This window comes from Rattus norvegicus, chromosome 5, assembly GCF_036323735.1.
Source record: "Rattus norvegicus strain BN/NHsdMcwi chromosome 5, GRCr8, whole genome shotgun sequence".
In the NCBI taxonomy this organism is placed as follows: Eukaryota; Metazoa; Chordata; class Mammalia; order Rodentia; family Muridae; genus Rattus; species Rattus norvegicus.
The window spans coordinates 88,207,501-88,224,631 of record NC_086023.1 but is presented as its reverse complement, the minus strand read 5'-3'; the positions used below and the strand labels follow the sequence as shown (position 1 = coordinate 88,224,631).

General features: G+C 38.2%; 1 long non-coding RNA gene across 1 annotated transcript; it reads left to right on the top strand.

The window, feature by feature from the left end:
• Nucleotides 1–1,066: 1,066 nt before the first annotated feature.
• On the top strand, nt 1,067–7,219 carry LOC134487071 (uncharacterized). Its single transcript, XR_010066789.1, has 2 exons — nt 1,067–1,309; nt 7,008–7,219. It is a non-coding gene; the product is annotated as an uncharacterized LOC134487071 (long non-coding RNA).
• The last annotated feature ends 9,912 nt before the right edge of the window (nt 7,220–17,131 follow it).

Sequence of the window (17,131 nt, the reverse complement as noted above, 5' to 3'; positions counted from 1 at the left end):
CTTGTCCATCGCAGTTAGGGGCTTTAATGCTTTGAAGACACCATGACTACACAACTTACAGAGTAAAGAGTTTACTGTAGACTTATAGTTTTAGAGGGTGAGGCCATAACCATAATATTAGACAGTATGACAGTAGACAGGCAGGCATTAACCACAAAGCAGAGAAAGCTAACTAGTAATGGTATGGGCTTTCGAAACTCAAAGTCTACCCTAAGTGCCACATTTCCTTAAACAAGGCTACAGCTCTCAATCCTTCTCAAACTGTTTTACTAACTCGGAACCAAGCATTCAAATACATGAATCTGTTGGATCCTTACCCATTCAAACCATCACATATCTTACTAATCAAATATTATTTGATGAGTTATTTCAACTTTACTAGGGAGGAAAAAGGACATCAGAGAAGAAAGGCAACTTAGTTTGTTCACTCAGATAATCAGTGTTCATACTCAAGATAACTCTATATGTTCAGGTCTTCAATTATTTTGTTTAATTACATGCTCATGCTATACTGATTATTCTGGACTTCCTTCTCTCTGGCTCTGCTCTGGTTAAGTGGGAGAATCTCTAGCATTCACCCTAATGGTGAGTCTATATCATTTGCTTTAGCTGTTTTTGCTTATTTGTTTGTTTTAAGGCACAGTTTTACTTGGCTTGGAACTTGTTATGTATATTCAGAGATCAGTTTGCCCCTGTCTCCTGAGTAAGAGATAATCAAAGGCATGTACCATCATATTCAGCCTATGACTTTTTATATTTGTTTTAGTATGTTTGCATTTTTTTTACCCAACTCCTCATCAGGAAACATTAGGAGAAGCTGAGTGTTCATAGAAAGAAAACCAGAAAGTGTAAGTGATGTGTTTATAAAAAGATAAAGAGAGTAGAGATCTGTTTTATGGAGGTGTGTGATGAGGAATGGAGGAAAGTGGTACCTCTGCAGGCCCATTCTGAGGCACCCTTTCCCCTGGAGGGACCAGCCACAGGATGTCATAATGTAGAATAGAGCTTATTCAGGTCATAGGAAGGGGAGTTGAGAGGGTAATAGGAGCAGAGAGAGAGAGAGAGAGAGAGAGAGAGAGAGAGAGAGAGAGGTAGAGGCTGACCATGAGCATGTGGAGAGGGGGATAAGGCGATGGGGAGAGGGGGGAAGGCGATAGGGGAGAGAGAGGAGCAAGAAGGCAAGGGCAAGAGCAAGAGAGTGAGGAGGGGGCAAGCAGTACCTTTCATAGTGAGTCAGGCATACCCATCTGTTGTCAGAAAACTGTGAGTCAGAGCTTAGACCAAATGCTAACAGTAAGCAACTTCCCAGGTGAGTACCAGCCACAAGGAGAGAACTTGATGCTCTCCTCCAACTTCTCTCCTAGCCTGGTGCTATGGTAACAGCCATTAAGCTATTCTCTAACAACTGACAAATAGTAGGCCTTGCATTGGCATATTGACTGCTACAAAATGTCACAGCAACAGTCTACAAGAAAATGGGGCTCACCTAGCAATGGGCTTTGGTGACATTAACAACATTGTTTCCCTGGCAGAGGAAATCACAAAGTCAGGGAAACGGCTGGGTGTTTTCAAAGGGCGAGATAATTCTGTGTGACCAACAATAACATTTAACAGTTATTTAAGCTTAGATAAGGGTAATTAAATCTCATGCTTCATGAGCTAAGCTGATTGCCTGCAGGGGTCAAGGAGGAACCCCCATCCTCCACTCCAGCATACATAGAGTGATTATCCAGGTGCATTGTGGGCTCTCACTAGTCTGCAGATTTCCTCTAAGGCTAAGACACAGCAGGAACATCTCAGGGGAGGTTTCTACACCTTGATTCACTGCATTACTGAAACATGGGTAAGCTTCAGTCTCAAGTCTCCAGGCTCCAGATTTGAATTTTGACCCTGCCAAGTGCAGAATGACTTTCAGCAAGTTTGACTTTAGACGGGTATTTACTAGTATGAAAGGCATCCACACTTGCAGGTCATGTTCAAGAATCTGGGCGGTTTTAGGGCTTTTCTGAGTGTAGCTACCTCAGCACAGTGTAACCTTCCTTCTTTCCTTCTATACCTGCTTTAACACAGTGGCACAATAGGTGACTCAGAGAAGGAGTATGGTTTACTTGGGATCCCATTTTGGAAGGGAGAGGAAGGCAGGAACCAGGCAATAAATTTAACCTGAATAACATAGATGAAAGGACAGTGTAGGCTTCTTTACAAAGAGTAGCTGAAGAAGGCAACACTCGGTCACTTAAGGCTAAAGGGAAAAAGCACAGCCCCAACACCTGCTTATCTGCGTTTTCCACCTAGAAGTACACTGTTCTCTAGGTTTTGCAGTATAGGCTAGGTTGGTTAAAGACTGGACATATGGTGGGCTAACCCACGTATACTTTCTTGTATACTTTCCTGGACCATAAGAGAAAGCAGCCAGGGTACATAGTAGGATACAGAAAGATGAGAGGATCTTCAGATTAAGAAATGCAGTACCCAATTCTCCAGTTGTGCATAATGCAGCCAAGAAGTGAATTGGGTAATCTTAGCACTAGGTCCATTTTCACTCTCCAGTCTCCATGACACAGAGTTATCACTGGAGGGCATATACAATGCACTCAATCAATTAGAACTCATAAAGTTTATATATATATATATATATATATATATATATATATATATATATATATATATATATATATATATGAAGCAAGATCACAAACTGGAACCTGGATGCTATAACCCAGAGCAGAGATGTTGAGGATCAAAAAAACAGAACTAAAAACTGTTTCAGTATGCTTTTATTAGACTATGGGTGATTGGAGAGATAGAAATGGAATTGTGTTCCATTCTGAGTCCAGAAACAAGAAACATGGAAAAGTAAGTGAATCACCCTTGAGAAACAGTGAACCTTAGAGTTAGTGACCATTACTGACCATACGGATGTATATACAGAGAGATCAGCTAATTGTTTTGAGAGAATAGTAGTGTTAAGTGATCAATTTATGGGGATGGGCCTTCCAGCTCTAGTAGGGAAAGACAATTTCATCCAATTAAAGTTCACTGAAAATGAACACTTAGATATTTAACTTATTTACATATCAGTTACATACTTGTTCTTGCCCCTAATGCCAATATCAAGTTAAAAAGGAAATTTTTATTCCATTAAAATCTTTAGAGTATAGCTGGTGCTTCTTCAGGTTGGGAGAAAATGAAGTTTTCCCAAATACTTTCCTAATCTATAAATGGAAAGAATTAGCTGTGTCTTTTATGTGTTGCAGACTCTTAATGAGATCAAAGGAGTAATTGAAAAAGCCCTCTGCAAATCAGAATAGGCATCTATCTCCTTGATAATTACCTCTTGATATTATTACTATATTACACATCATAATAAGAAAAAAGTGAATCAGTGACTCTTAAGTTAGATGAACGCAATTTTAAAACAGCTTTTTCATTTACTCTCTGTGTGCCATCGGGCAAATTGCTTTGCTTCTCTGAAGCATGATGGCCTTTTTTGTAGAGTGGAAATGAGAGTACGTTCGCATCAAGGCCACAGTGTTATGGGAATAGGTTGGAATAGTGTATGGTACATAAAAAGTAGGAAGTGTTGATACTGAGTGTGATGACTATTAGTTAATGTATGAACCTAGTTTATCAATGAAAGCTCCCTGAAGCATGTTTTATTTGTGTCCTTAACTTAGGTTAGTTTTGTAGTATTTCTTCAAAAACTACAGCATGAGTACACTTAAGATATAAAAGTTGATGAAGATGAATAAAATCTTGGTTGAAGTAGAGGACGGGAAAGTTATACAACCTGGAATGAGCAACCAAGAGAAGAGGCAAAGGAATAGAAGTGAAGTTTGTTATATGTGACAGAAAGATCACTCAACCTAGATGTTCTGAGTAGGACAGACATTGTAGTGGCTAAAGGAAAAACATATGGGTCATATGGGTGATGTACACAAATTAAAATAGCTGTGGAGGCGGCAGGAAATGGTAAGGACTTTCTTGTGCAGCTCATGTTGTACCAAGGAACACCCACGCACTTGTGTTAAAAACTTCTGATTTCACAAAGCATACTGGCCCTCAGCTCACGAGTGGAGACTGGTCAAAGCCCTCTTTTAGAAGGTGAGAATGATGCTCCAAGGTCTGGTGACTCTCCAGGAATGGTGGTGGTCCATTGGAGACATGAAAATTTATGGAGAAGAAGCTAGTTATTCTTGAGGCTTCTACCCAGTAAAGGTACCCACTACCTGACATACTCAATGATAAAAGATGCTTTGTAGCTTGGGCTTGGAACTAAGTTTGACTAGAGAGATGAGACTTAATATCTATGAACTTCCCATAGTCACACAGGGAGGATACTATATACTCCCTTACATTCAATGTTAATGGAAATCTTGTGAGGAAGAGACACAAAGATATCCATTATATAGATGAAGCAACTGAGGCCCAGAGAGGAGTGATGTGGATTCCTGTGGATAGAAAGACATACCTAAGGAGGAGTACCAATATGACTCTGTAACTGTCCCTTAAAGTTAACCTTAGTCCTGTCTCCTACTTGTGAAATTGGTTATTCAGTATATACAGCTACTGTGCTTTAGTTCTTTGCACTGTGGGGCTTCATCTTCTCTAAGCAATATTTTTTACTGCTATAAAAAGAATAAAGCCCAAGTTGTCTCCTTTTATCTGTTATCTGCCTCTGCACCTTTAAGTAAGGGATGGTGTGTGGACCATTCTTTGACACTTTCAATGATGATGAGTAAGAATAGATCTTGGATTTTAAAGTGCAGTTGGAAATCTCTCAGCACACATATGAGAAGTAGGCATAGTCCCAGGAGATATCAGGGTTCCTTTGTACCCTCAGTTCTGTCTGTGTACTGTATGTTCCCTAGTCATTTCATTACAGTTGATCTGCAAACAATGGATGCCTGACGGATACCTGCCCATTAGCTTAGATGGTTTTAGAATTCTGGGAAACTTTTCTATAACCTGACTTATGACCAAAGTATATGTGATAATTAAGATTGTCATTGCTATGATGAACACCTTGGCCAAAAGCAAATTGATGAGGAAAGAATATTTGGCTTATGCTTCCACATTATAGACTGTCATTGAAGGAAGTCAGGGAACAAACTCAAGGATAAGGGGATCGGGAAGGCAGGAACTGTTACATAGACCATGGAAGGCTACTATGTACCTACCTTTTCTCCATGGTTTTATAGAGCCTGGTTTCTTATAGAATCCTAGGCCAACAGTTCAGAGATCTTCCTGCACAGACTTGACTAGGCCCTTTCTTATAAATCACTAATTAAAAATAATGCCCTCCATACTTGGCTGTAGCCTGGTCTTATGGAGGTATAGTCAAGATGACATAAAACTAGCTAGTCTATTATGTAAAACATGTCATTGAATTCTTTACATCAGCTTAGCTTCCCTGATTTACCACATGTCATCTCCTGACACCATCATAAACTTGCACACATAAGCATGCACACTCTGTGCTCTAAGAAAACCCAGATTGCTTTTTTATCAGAAAAATACACCCCATTCTATACATTATCTCTGCTTTACCAAAAATTCAGTTCAGTGGAGAACTCTCCTTTTTGTTGTTTCTACACAGGATTCCTTCCTTTGTGGGACAGAATCCTGTAACTTAAGGTGAATCTGGTGAACCTGTTTTTTTTTCTTTTTTTTTTTTTTTGGTTCTTTTTTTTTTTCGGAGCTGGGGACTGAACCCAGGGCCTTGCGCTTCCTAGGCAAGTGCTCTACCACTGAGCTAAATTCCCAACCCCGTTCTGGTGAACCTGTTATTCCTGTGAACCACACAAGGCTTGTGTGCTTTATCATCTTTTGGAACCCTTCATTCTCTTCCTTCAAAAGATATGAGTACTGGTTAATTTGGTGACAGAATCTTTTATGTTTTAATCCTAATGAAGATGCTACAGAAAATTGTTCATAGTCTGAGGCTCTCAAGCCCTTCAAACTTGAAGCTTTCCAGAACTGTTGCTTAGCTTCATGAATGACAAACATCTGCTTGAGGATGGAGCATAACAGTTCAAGTTCAGAATGGAGGAGGAGTGGAGACGACAGGAAAAGAGAAGAGAAACATCCAGGAGTTATCCTTAACTTCCTATTTATGCAAGGATTAGTTCTCTCATTTTCATTTTATTTTAGGCTAATTTGTTTTGTTTTGTTAATTATAACCCTGACTTCTAATGCTAATAACAACCCAGTATGAACCATTTGCCCTTTCCAATAGTGTATTGAAGTACACTATTGAATCACAGAAATCATAAAATACAATTAGTTCCTTTCTATCATCAGCAAACAGCCTCAAGCATGGAGTATTACTGCCTATTCACTCTAGTACCTGGCACATGGCCTGGCATCCACTAGATGGTCACTAAGTATTTACCAATTAAATTCACATGGCTTCGCAGTGATATATGACTTTTTCATGATGGTGCCTATCTTCTCTTCCCACTTGAGAATGTATTATTTGTTAACATTAAGACAAGAACAGCAGGTCTGAGAATGAGGCATACACAGAGATCATATTCAAAAGAAACAACACATGCCAGCCTAGGGCAAAAGGAAACACTAAAGAACAAAGTCCAGTAAGGAACAAACCAAACACCAAGAGCTCCTAAGATTTTTGGAGTGACATTGTATACCAGAGTTTTCATGATCTTAAATTCAGTAGTCATAAGGAGAACAAAATCCAGAGAAACAAGATATCTTTAAATCAAAGTATTTGTGAAGGTATGCATGTCATTTTAGATTATTCTTTGGTGTTCATTGGCCCATGTGTGTGTGTGTGTGTGTGTGTGTGTGTGTGTGTGTGTGTGTGTGTGTGTGTTTGCATGCATGTATATGATGTATATGTGCATGCATGTATGTATGCATGCAAATAGGCTTGTGCTAATGAATATCCATAAAGGTCAGAAAAAAAACCCCTCCAGTGTTATTCTTTTTCTTCTACACTGTATGAAACAAAATATCTTTGTGTCCTCTGCTTCATACTCCAGGGTGGCTGGCTCATGAATTTCCAGAAATGTTCCTGTTTCCATCTTCCATCCCATCTTAAGAGCAGATTGTGCTACCATCCCAGAATTTCCTTGGATGTGGTGATTCAAGCTCCGGGCTTCATACTGTGCAAGAACTTTACTCACTGAACCATCCTCCTAGGCCCCAATATATCCTTGATGATGAAATGCTACCCTGTTAGCATAGAACAGCATAACCCATGTGTTTTCTTCTCATATACTTTTAAGGATAAGACTTGTTTTAGTGATTACCAATTTTACACCATCATTATCCAGCCCAGGATGTCAAGCCCAGTAAGAATTCAGCTCTGTTGTTTGATTTATATTTAATGTTTCAAGTCTGCAACAAACAGGGAAATTGGTTCACAGCAAGGCCAGTAGGCATGAGTAGCAGGTAAAATAGAGGCTTCGTTGCAATGTAGCTGAGACAGAAAAACTGCTGGTTCTCTATTATCATTGGGGAGTGGTTCTATAGTATGAGCATATTTAATGACAAAGATCTGACAACTTCGAACAGAATTTTTCAAAAGCCAAACATGAAAATACCACCAAAGGACTGTCAATTGGGAAACCAAACAAACAGCATAGACTTCCCAGAGTTTCATGCAGGGAATCTACTTGGTCATTTTTTTCAGACTTAGTGTTCTACCATGACCTATCCATGCTTCATGTAGCACACAGGCATGCTTCTGATGTCATCAGGCTTCAGAAATTGGTACTGGACGTAGCGCTTTATGTGTTTCTGTTGAGAATCTTCTGAGATATCAGATGCCATTTCTTTGTCATTATTCATGTACTGGAGCTATACCTATGAGCAATCTTCTAAAGCTCTGCAAACAGAATAGATAAGTGTCACACTTATGAGATATCGGAGCCCCTTAATTTTGAGACCCCGAGAAGTACACAATTTGGAAGTCATCCATCTATTGAGGCCTATTTGTTATACTTGGCACATGAGGAAGAGTCTGTCATTGCTTCAGTGAGTAACCTCAGACCACTTGACATTCTGGTTCAATATACAATTCTAACATCTGTACTTAGGAATAATATCTATAATATCATCATAATATTGATGAGATATGTTATAAGGAATTAATTGAAGAAGACGCTTAAATGTTGGATAGTGTTTAATTTCTAAGAAGTGTAGATTCTCTAGGAGATCAGACTCATAGAGAAAGGATGTAGGAAGGTCATGTCTTATGGAAAATACTGAAGAAGAGGTGATGAGCTAGAGGGATACAAATCTTAGTGGATGTGGAGGAAGGAAAAGAATGAGGAGACAGTTTACACGTTGGAAATCAAGGATCCTGTACTGGAAAGAACTCATATTTCTTTAATAGAAATCTTTCATAGATTCACAGGAGGACACACACACACACACACACACACACACACACACACACACAAACTATAATCTAGATTAGCACTGGGCAAACAATGGCCCATGATTAACATTTATCCATTATTTACTTTTATGTAGCCTTAATCCTTAAAAGACTAATTTTCATTGAAAGTGGTTGAAAGTAAAATAATTTTGTGAGGTTTGGAAACTGTAAAATGTAAATTTCAGTGTCCATACATAAAATTTAGGGGATCATGGCTACCTTGGGTCTGCAAAATTAGAGGCAGAATAATTGAGAGACCATTGGCATGTCAAACTTGAAATATTTACTTTCACTTAAGGAATGATTTTGTTGATCTCTAGTCTGGGCAGTGGAGTGCACTGGATACAGCAAAGGAATTGAATTTTAACCTGTGAGATTAGGGAGACAGAGATCGGGGGGCAATGTGGGGTTAGAAATAAAAATGTCACTCTTACTGATCACCACAGGTTCTCTGTGACCCTGTTCAGTACCATCTCTTTGCAGATATTCTCCTAAATACATGCTTTTGCCAACATTTCTATGCTTTGAAAAGAAGAGCATATTCTTTTCCCTTTTTATGTTTTTTTTTTTAAACCAGGATATTCAAATAGGTTTTCTACCTTACATACTAAGTGCAGAGAGCTCTGGGTCTTACCACGCTAATCAGACTGGGTGCCATTCTGTAAGTCATTTTGTGCAATTTCATGTTCTCTCTTCCTGAAAGGAGGAGAATTACTTTGATAGATTAAAGCCGTTTCCTTATTGGAATGGGCGTTTTGTCTCTTTTCTTTCAGCCCTTGTCCACTGTCTCTTGATGCCTCCAAGGTAGGGAGGCCCTAATTTCCCTGAGTCGCTTTTGGTAAAGTAATTTCTCATTTCTACCAGCCCTCCCGGGTCTCATTTGTAGAATGGTGGGGGCCCTGTCTAGGACAGGGAATGGAAGGGGCTGGAAGGTGACCCACACTTTTCCAATTTGTGTCATAAAATATTTTCAAGACGGAGGCAGATGGTCCTAGTTGTTGGGCAAAGAGGTTCTTTTAATTCTCTTTTTTCCTTGAAAGCTACAGCAGGGCATATGGAGAATACATGGATTTCGACAGTGCTATAAACTGGACAATGTACTCAGTGAAATTAAACATAGATAACCACCACGTTTTCACTGTGTATAGTATCTAGTCATCAGATGGGTAAAAGACTAGCTTTAATTACTCTTCTTTCCTTTTGAGTATTTTGATAAGTATGGTAACATGTAGACCTTATTGCATTTAGGAATCATTAGGAAGTCATGTGAGAATGTGGATTCCTGGGCACTACCTCCAGGGAACCTCACTTAGTGGTCTGGTATTAGAAGTACAGCTGTGTATCTTTATCAAAACCTTTTTTCTGTGATGGTCATAGAATGTGAGAGACATGTAGGGGTGACTTTTCCTAAAAGGCTCTTTTTTTCCCCTCTGAGATAGCCTCTCTCACTTGTTTCCAAGATTGCTACACCACGAAATAAGTTCTTTCTTTTTTCTCACGGTGGTAGATAGTACATTATGGTCTTTCGGGAGCCCCTCAACCCATCCAGAATTAGAATTCTTATAAAAATAAATCTTGGGAAATACCCCCAAATAACTTTATACCCCAGTGGTATTTTTAAAGTTTTTTAGGAAGTACGGAAAGAGCTGGGCACAGAGGGATGAAATAAACATGACCAATACAGGTTTTCTTGTCACTAATGCTATTCATGTTTCAGCTTTAATCCGTGTGTTTTATAATGAGTTTTACCAAATGTAGGATTAACTTCTTGGAGCTTCTGTTTCCTCCAGGGTAGAAAGGAAAGACCAACTGCAAAGTGTAAGCATGTCTATTTTCATCCAGAATGTTGGGAATTCTTGGGTAGCCACCAAACTGCTATGGCTTCATTTTAGTTAGTTCACAAATCCACACAGGCAGAGGTAGATTAGATGATATTCCCTCCTATGCCCCATGGTCAGAATTTTGGCGTTCATACGGCTTAACCATGTTTGACTGTCTGCTGATGTGGGGGTTGGGTTCCTTTGCAAACTACTCCAGATAGAGCACATACAGGTTCATTACTGAGTTTCATTTTAGGAGTAAGAATTTGCAGATGTTAGTGTCAAGAAACTAGATCTGTCGAGATTTCCTTGCTCTGGTGAAAAGGTCTCCCCCCAGCCCACATACAGCATACACAGTGTGTAACTTTAGTTTTCTATTACAACATTACTAATCCATACTGTTTACTTTTATAATTATTTATTTCACTATGCATTTTTTATTTATACTATTTTCTAATTGCAGTATTCAGAGATGCTGAACTAGGTTTTAAAGTAAATAGATATGAATTTAATCTTCCTGGGCATGTTGTCACCTGTCATAGTAAGCTACCCTAATTATAACAATGACTCCGCCATCTAATTTTGATTCCTACATGGGAAGAAAATCATGTATTCTGGCCCTGTGTCTTGTTGAGTTTGGAACTTGTCCAGTGTGCACAAAAGGTTATAGTGAAATTAGTTTTAGAGTCTTAAGCCTTTGTGACTTTATGTGAGGAATTTGTTCTTTTTGAAGGCTGTATTAGTGTGTTTTTCATTGCTATAGTAAAACTGCTGAGGGTGGATACCTTTGTAAAAGAAGATTCTGTAAATTTTGTGCCTTGCAAGCATGAAGATGTGAGGGATAGCTCCAGATCCTTCATGAAAACAAACAAACAATCAAATAAATACAAAACAATTAATCAAAGAAAAATAAGTGTGATGGTGTCCATTTGTATTTCCAGCACTAGAGACTCAAATAAAAATGAATACTTGGGCCTGACTGGCCATCCAGCCTCACCCACTTGATGAATTACAGCTTAATGAAAGACTATCTCAAAAGAAGTGGACAGTATTTGAGGAATAACACCTATACTTGGATTCTGACTGTCATATGTACACACACCTTCACTCAAATGCACACCTGGATGCATGTGTGAGTATACATACACCCATGCACACATGGGGATGCACACATACACAGAAGGAGGCACAAACATGCACAGGTGTATAAAAGGGATGGAGTGCTTATTTGTTTAAATTAATTCTGAATGTTCAAAGCCATTTTATTTACATAGAATGAGGACATCAAGAGGGTAAAAGATATTACCTTGAAGTAGGAAAGATGTCCAAGTGCTAGGGTCTCCATTGTATGAAGTTCTGTTTTCAGAAAGACTAACAAATCTTATGAAAACTACTTTAATTTCCTTTAATGACAGTACCCTAGTAGCTGATGTGCAACATTGTATCAAAGATTCCACTCTTTCCACATTATTGTTGTCACTGAACTCAAAGCCCCAAATACATGCATCATTAGTGGACAAACCACAGCCAAACCATAGTAGAGGCCACCAGAAATAGTGCCACTGTGCAACTCTGGGCTACACTCTAGTTCAGAGGTGTAAAAACGAGCATGGTGATGCCCAGGCAAAGCTATAGAATGGTGAGAAGTAAAGTCACACATAGAACAAAAACAACAAGAACAACATAAATGAGAAAGATTTTATGGGCTAAACTAAAACTTTGTATAAAGACAGTGGGTATGGTAATTAGATATGATGAAGATCTACATTGAGGAATTAAAGAAATTATTTCAGGAGATGATTTCATGGAGAGGGTTTAGGGGAGAAAATGAAGACCATACATAGATTCCAGATCTTGGGCTTGCATTCAAGACTGGACACAGGCATGTACCAACAAATATAAACATCTAAATCACATATTTTATTTGCTTAATCACTCAAAAACAAAACAAAGGAGTGTTTGAGGGGACCAAGTTAGACGTTAGACATGGCGCTGTGGTTTTCCATAAAGACAAACAACGGGTATTAGAAAACAAGTTATATCTTAGTTGTGTGCTAAAAGAGGATACAGAAATGAAACTTGAAAATGCTTTAAGACATACTACACTGAATGTCTCTAAGCCATTTGGGGATATCTGGGAGCAATACACAGACCTTGAGAGATGTAAGAATGTTCCCTTATGTCTCTCACTGCCATCCAAGGTATACAAAAGGGTACTTATATAGAGAGGATTATGAGTGTTTAAGATATGGATGCATTGCATTCTGGACTCCTTAGGTCCCACTCTCTTTCTTGCCCTTTGTCAACAAGGCTCACTTTCTAAAGCACACACTTCACCCTGGCTTTGAGTGTATTGGCTGAGCCTGGAGTCTTGTCTATTCTTTTTAGTGTCTTTTCAGTGATTGATAACTCGTAGAAAAATCCATTTTGGGAGACTATTTTTCTTCTTGACATACATCACAGGATATTTTTGCAGCCTGATGCATCTAACACATCTGTGTAATCACACAGTTTCCAGAGATCCAGATGTTCCCCAGTGTACCTCTGTCTCCCACGCTCTTGCAAACATTTGCTGTAAACACCAAAGGCTGTTTGTTGGTTTTAATGTTCTAGTTCATCTCATTACCCAGGGAAGGTGAAAGATTGAAGCAGGATAGTGTTGCCAGTAAATGTTTTTGCCCCTGATGCATCTATTTCTAGTGCCTGATTAGTATGCAGTGGGGATCACAGGCTGACGCTGTACAAATGGCCAATTGTGTTCTGCCTGCTGTGGTACAGAAAGAGAAGTCAGGCTGGCTGTGCAGATTCCCTTCTGTTTTCTGGCCTGAGGTCCACAGATGAATAGATGTTTCAGCTGAGATGTCACACAGCTGAGATGACACAGAAAGAAAGAAAAAAAAATGGGAGGAGACTGATATCAAGTCACACTGGACTACTGGGAACCTATTAAAAGAGATAAGTATTTCAGGTTACCTATACCTGAAATATAGACAGATATTACCAAAAGTAGTAGGTATTGTTACTACTTCTACAATCACTAGTCAGTATGAACTGAAGATGTACATTTTGTCCTTAGAAGTTTCATAATGATGGAATATATAATATATCCCCAGTACTTGGGAAATATCATTGAAATGGGATTCAGGAGACTGGCCAGAGACCTAGCTTTGCCTCTACAGACTATATGGATCTGGACAAATCTCTGGTCTTCTCCAGACACTAAGGTGTCCATTGGTAATGTTAAGTGGTTGTCCCAGAGTATACCTAGGCCCTTCCAGTAAGAGGTTGTTACAAGATAAAGTGTGAGGAAACATTTCCAACACAGTGGCAATTAATGGATCTCCTGAAGTGAGCTATAGATGATTTTTGTCCCTAGAATCTTATAATATAGAGGATCTGGTTTGAGGTGAATAACATTGCTTCTCTCGGTTCTATAGACTTCCGGTTCAACCTTTCATATCCATTCAATAAGTAGATTTTATATGGTACACTTCTTTTACAACTTGATGATTGATATTAGCCAATGATATTAGTCAGACATCTCATGTGAATTTGTATTGGTAATTGGAACTATATTTTTTAAAATTATTTTATTAATTTTCATATCTCTTGCTGCATGTTATTCTTCAGAAGTGCTAGAATTGTGCTAGTCCTGATCAAAATTCCATCACTTCTTCCTGTCTATGATCAATTGCTACTCATTGAATACATTAATGAATGAATGAAAGTAATTTTATATGGTGAAAGCCAGTGGATTAGATAAGTGTCTGCAGAGTTCTTGGGGACCTAGAATCATTTAGAGTAAATATAGTGATATAAAATGATAATCAAATGCAATTACTGACAAAAAGAGTCAGATGAACAAAAGGGCCTCATGTAATACTAAAGCCAAAATTCAATATTTAAGAAAGAAAGATGACATAGGAGGAGTTTGTTTGGCATGACTACTAACCACATGGTAATAGACAATTGATAACTGCAAGGGGGAAGGAAACTCATTCTTCTTTGGGTCATGGATACTTCTAAGTTGTCTATCCTCTAGAGTTCAGCTCTACAGCAAGACAACATCCCTAACTGGATATAGTGATTAACAAATGAAAGATGAGGAAGTGGAGAGGGACAAAGAGACTATGACATGGAACAGAACAAGTAATTTGTAGAAGGGGATGTTTGGGGAATATAGTGGGGAAATAGGGATTGGGTATAATTATATTTATTATATAATATATTTTCAAGAATATATCAGAAAGAAGAATGAAAATGTTTTTACATTAAAAAGCATTTTAAATTGGGAAAGCATAAGTGTGAACAAAAAAGTATTATATTCAATGATTTTGTATCACTTAAACAGAATGGCTGACATCAAAAAGGTAGGAGGGATTTGTCTTGTCTCAGTGTTTGAGAGGGTTCAGCCTATGGTTTCTTAGCCTTATGCCTTTGGATAGAATAGGACCATGGGACAGTGGAGCTACTTCATTTCATTGTGAAGGAGAAAGAAAGAGGGACAGGAAGGGGTATGAAAATCTTATAGTCCTAACCTAGAGACCCTGAACCAATGACCTACCTGTCATAGCAAATTTCCACCTCTTATAGTTCCATAAATAGTGTGGAATGTTTTAACCTGTTCCATTTTGGCAACATTTTCCATATAAACTGTAACATGGCATCCTGTTTGAGAGTGGGACTGACAAAAGGGGGTTTAGACTAAGGCTGATGATCAAGATTCAAACTTGGCACATTAAATATTTTATTTAGATAGATAAATAAATATTAAGATAAAATAGATTGCTTTATTCTTATGTTCTTGAGACAGAATTGTAAAAAGCAATAACCTGTTTTGAGTAATATAAGCTGTCCTGATTCAAGACAAAAGTTAAGGGACTCGGGGAGATATAATGATGAAAGAATGAGTTCCCCGAGTTTCTTGTGGAAACAGACATCATATCAATAAGCATGGGAGCATGAAACAGAAGCAGGGTAGGACCCTGGGATTATCATATCCTTAGATCTTCCTGTCTCTCTTGCTGCTTCCTGTCCACAATGAAGAATCTCCACTGTCACATGGTTCTACTGTGATCATGTTCTATCCAAGACGGGAGGTAGAGATTAATGGTGGAAAAGTCAGATATGGACTGAAGACTGATGCATTGCGTAACAGGTGAGGGACCTTGAACAAATCTTCATCCCCCTTTTAGCTCAAGTTTTCTTTCACTGGAACAACTTGGCAAACTAAGCTCCATGTGTCAGTGTTAGCCCACTGCCTTTTTTGTAGATACAATGTTATGGGGACATACATTGTTAATGTGCATGGATGTTACATTGGTAGTGTGGAATGATGTGTAATGTATAACCAGTGACTGTGAAAGAGTTCTGCAAAGTCCAAAATCATTCCAAAGTGGCACTTTAGTAGAGCTTAATGGATCTCCTGGAATTATAAGGGTTATATAACCTTACTAGGATTCTTTTGAATATTTACTTAGTGTCAAGTATAATAAAGACCTCAATAAATATTTTTGGTGTTTCAAAAAATAAATGGAGTAAATAAATGGAGGAGAGACATTATATAGTTACACAGATTAGAGGACAGTTCAACTCCATAAGAGCTGTGCAATGTTGTGACAATTACTTCTCTTCTTCATAAAACTATTTTCTTATTAAAAGTAAATTATAATAAAATTTATCACAAAATGATAGTTGAAAAATTAAAAATAGTATGATTACCTTGAATCCATTATAACAGAATAGTATCTCATTAAAATTGTAGAGAATGTAAAAACAATTGACATCAATCAATCATTATGTTTCAAGCATCAGAATGTATTGTAAGTTTCTAAAGTTCACAGTTCAAGTTCAGAAACTGCTTTGAATAGAATTAAATGAGTCCTTGATTCAAAAGTATATGTTCTACCACTTGGACTGCCTGCATCTAACAACTATATCTAGTATTCAACAAGAGATCAGATGGATGGATGGCTGATTACAAGCTTAGGTGTTAGTTCTGAGTCTTTTGTTGATAATCTAAACCATCTTAAGTTGTTTCAAGATAATAGCTAGATTGTTTTTCTACTAGTCTAGATGGAAGACTTACTGGGGTTACTTTCCAGAGAAAACTCCTTTTGAGAATTGTCACTCTTTTAAAATTCTCAAACAAGTCTACATACAGAACCACAAGGGAGGTTTTAACAAAAAAGCTGATGAACAGGTTCCACATAGGAGCAGAAGATGAATTTCTGAAAGATGAGCCCAGATAATTATAAAGTCCTTTAAAACTCTCTAGGAACTGGACACTCCTACCATAGAGGTTTAGTTTAATTTTGCTAGTGTAAACTTTATGAGTTTTTGGAAAGTTCCTGTGTAGGAAGATCTGCAGTAACAGTTCATCTAAAACATATCCTCAACTTTTAACTTGAGCCAGAGGGACCTTCATAAGGCTAGAGGAATTATATGTTATATTCGGGAGTATTCAGAAAATGCCCCAGTTGATAACAGTTTGACACCGGGTATAGGAAGTGGTAAAGAGCTGCTAAGTTGAAAATATCTATCCTTAGGACCCAATAATCCTGGAAGCAAAAGTACATTTCTTGGTACATCACAACATAAAATGAAAAATGTTGTCTTAGACTCTTCAAAGAGTTTGTAAGACATCTTCATGGTCATGAAACCCATCTGAGTGTAGCCTACTACTATCAGAATTGTAGCAGAAAATACGTTCCTGAGTCTATGAGACTTATTGCCTTAGAGTCATGTCACATAACACTGCCAGCTTGGCATCATAGAGTCTGGGATGTACAGAAGTAGGAGGAAGGCCTAGGTAAGAAACAGGTTTGCCACCAACCATAGAACGTACATGGGATTGACCTAAGCCTCTTTGTATATATGCAGCTTGGTCTTCATGTGGGTC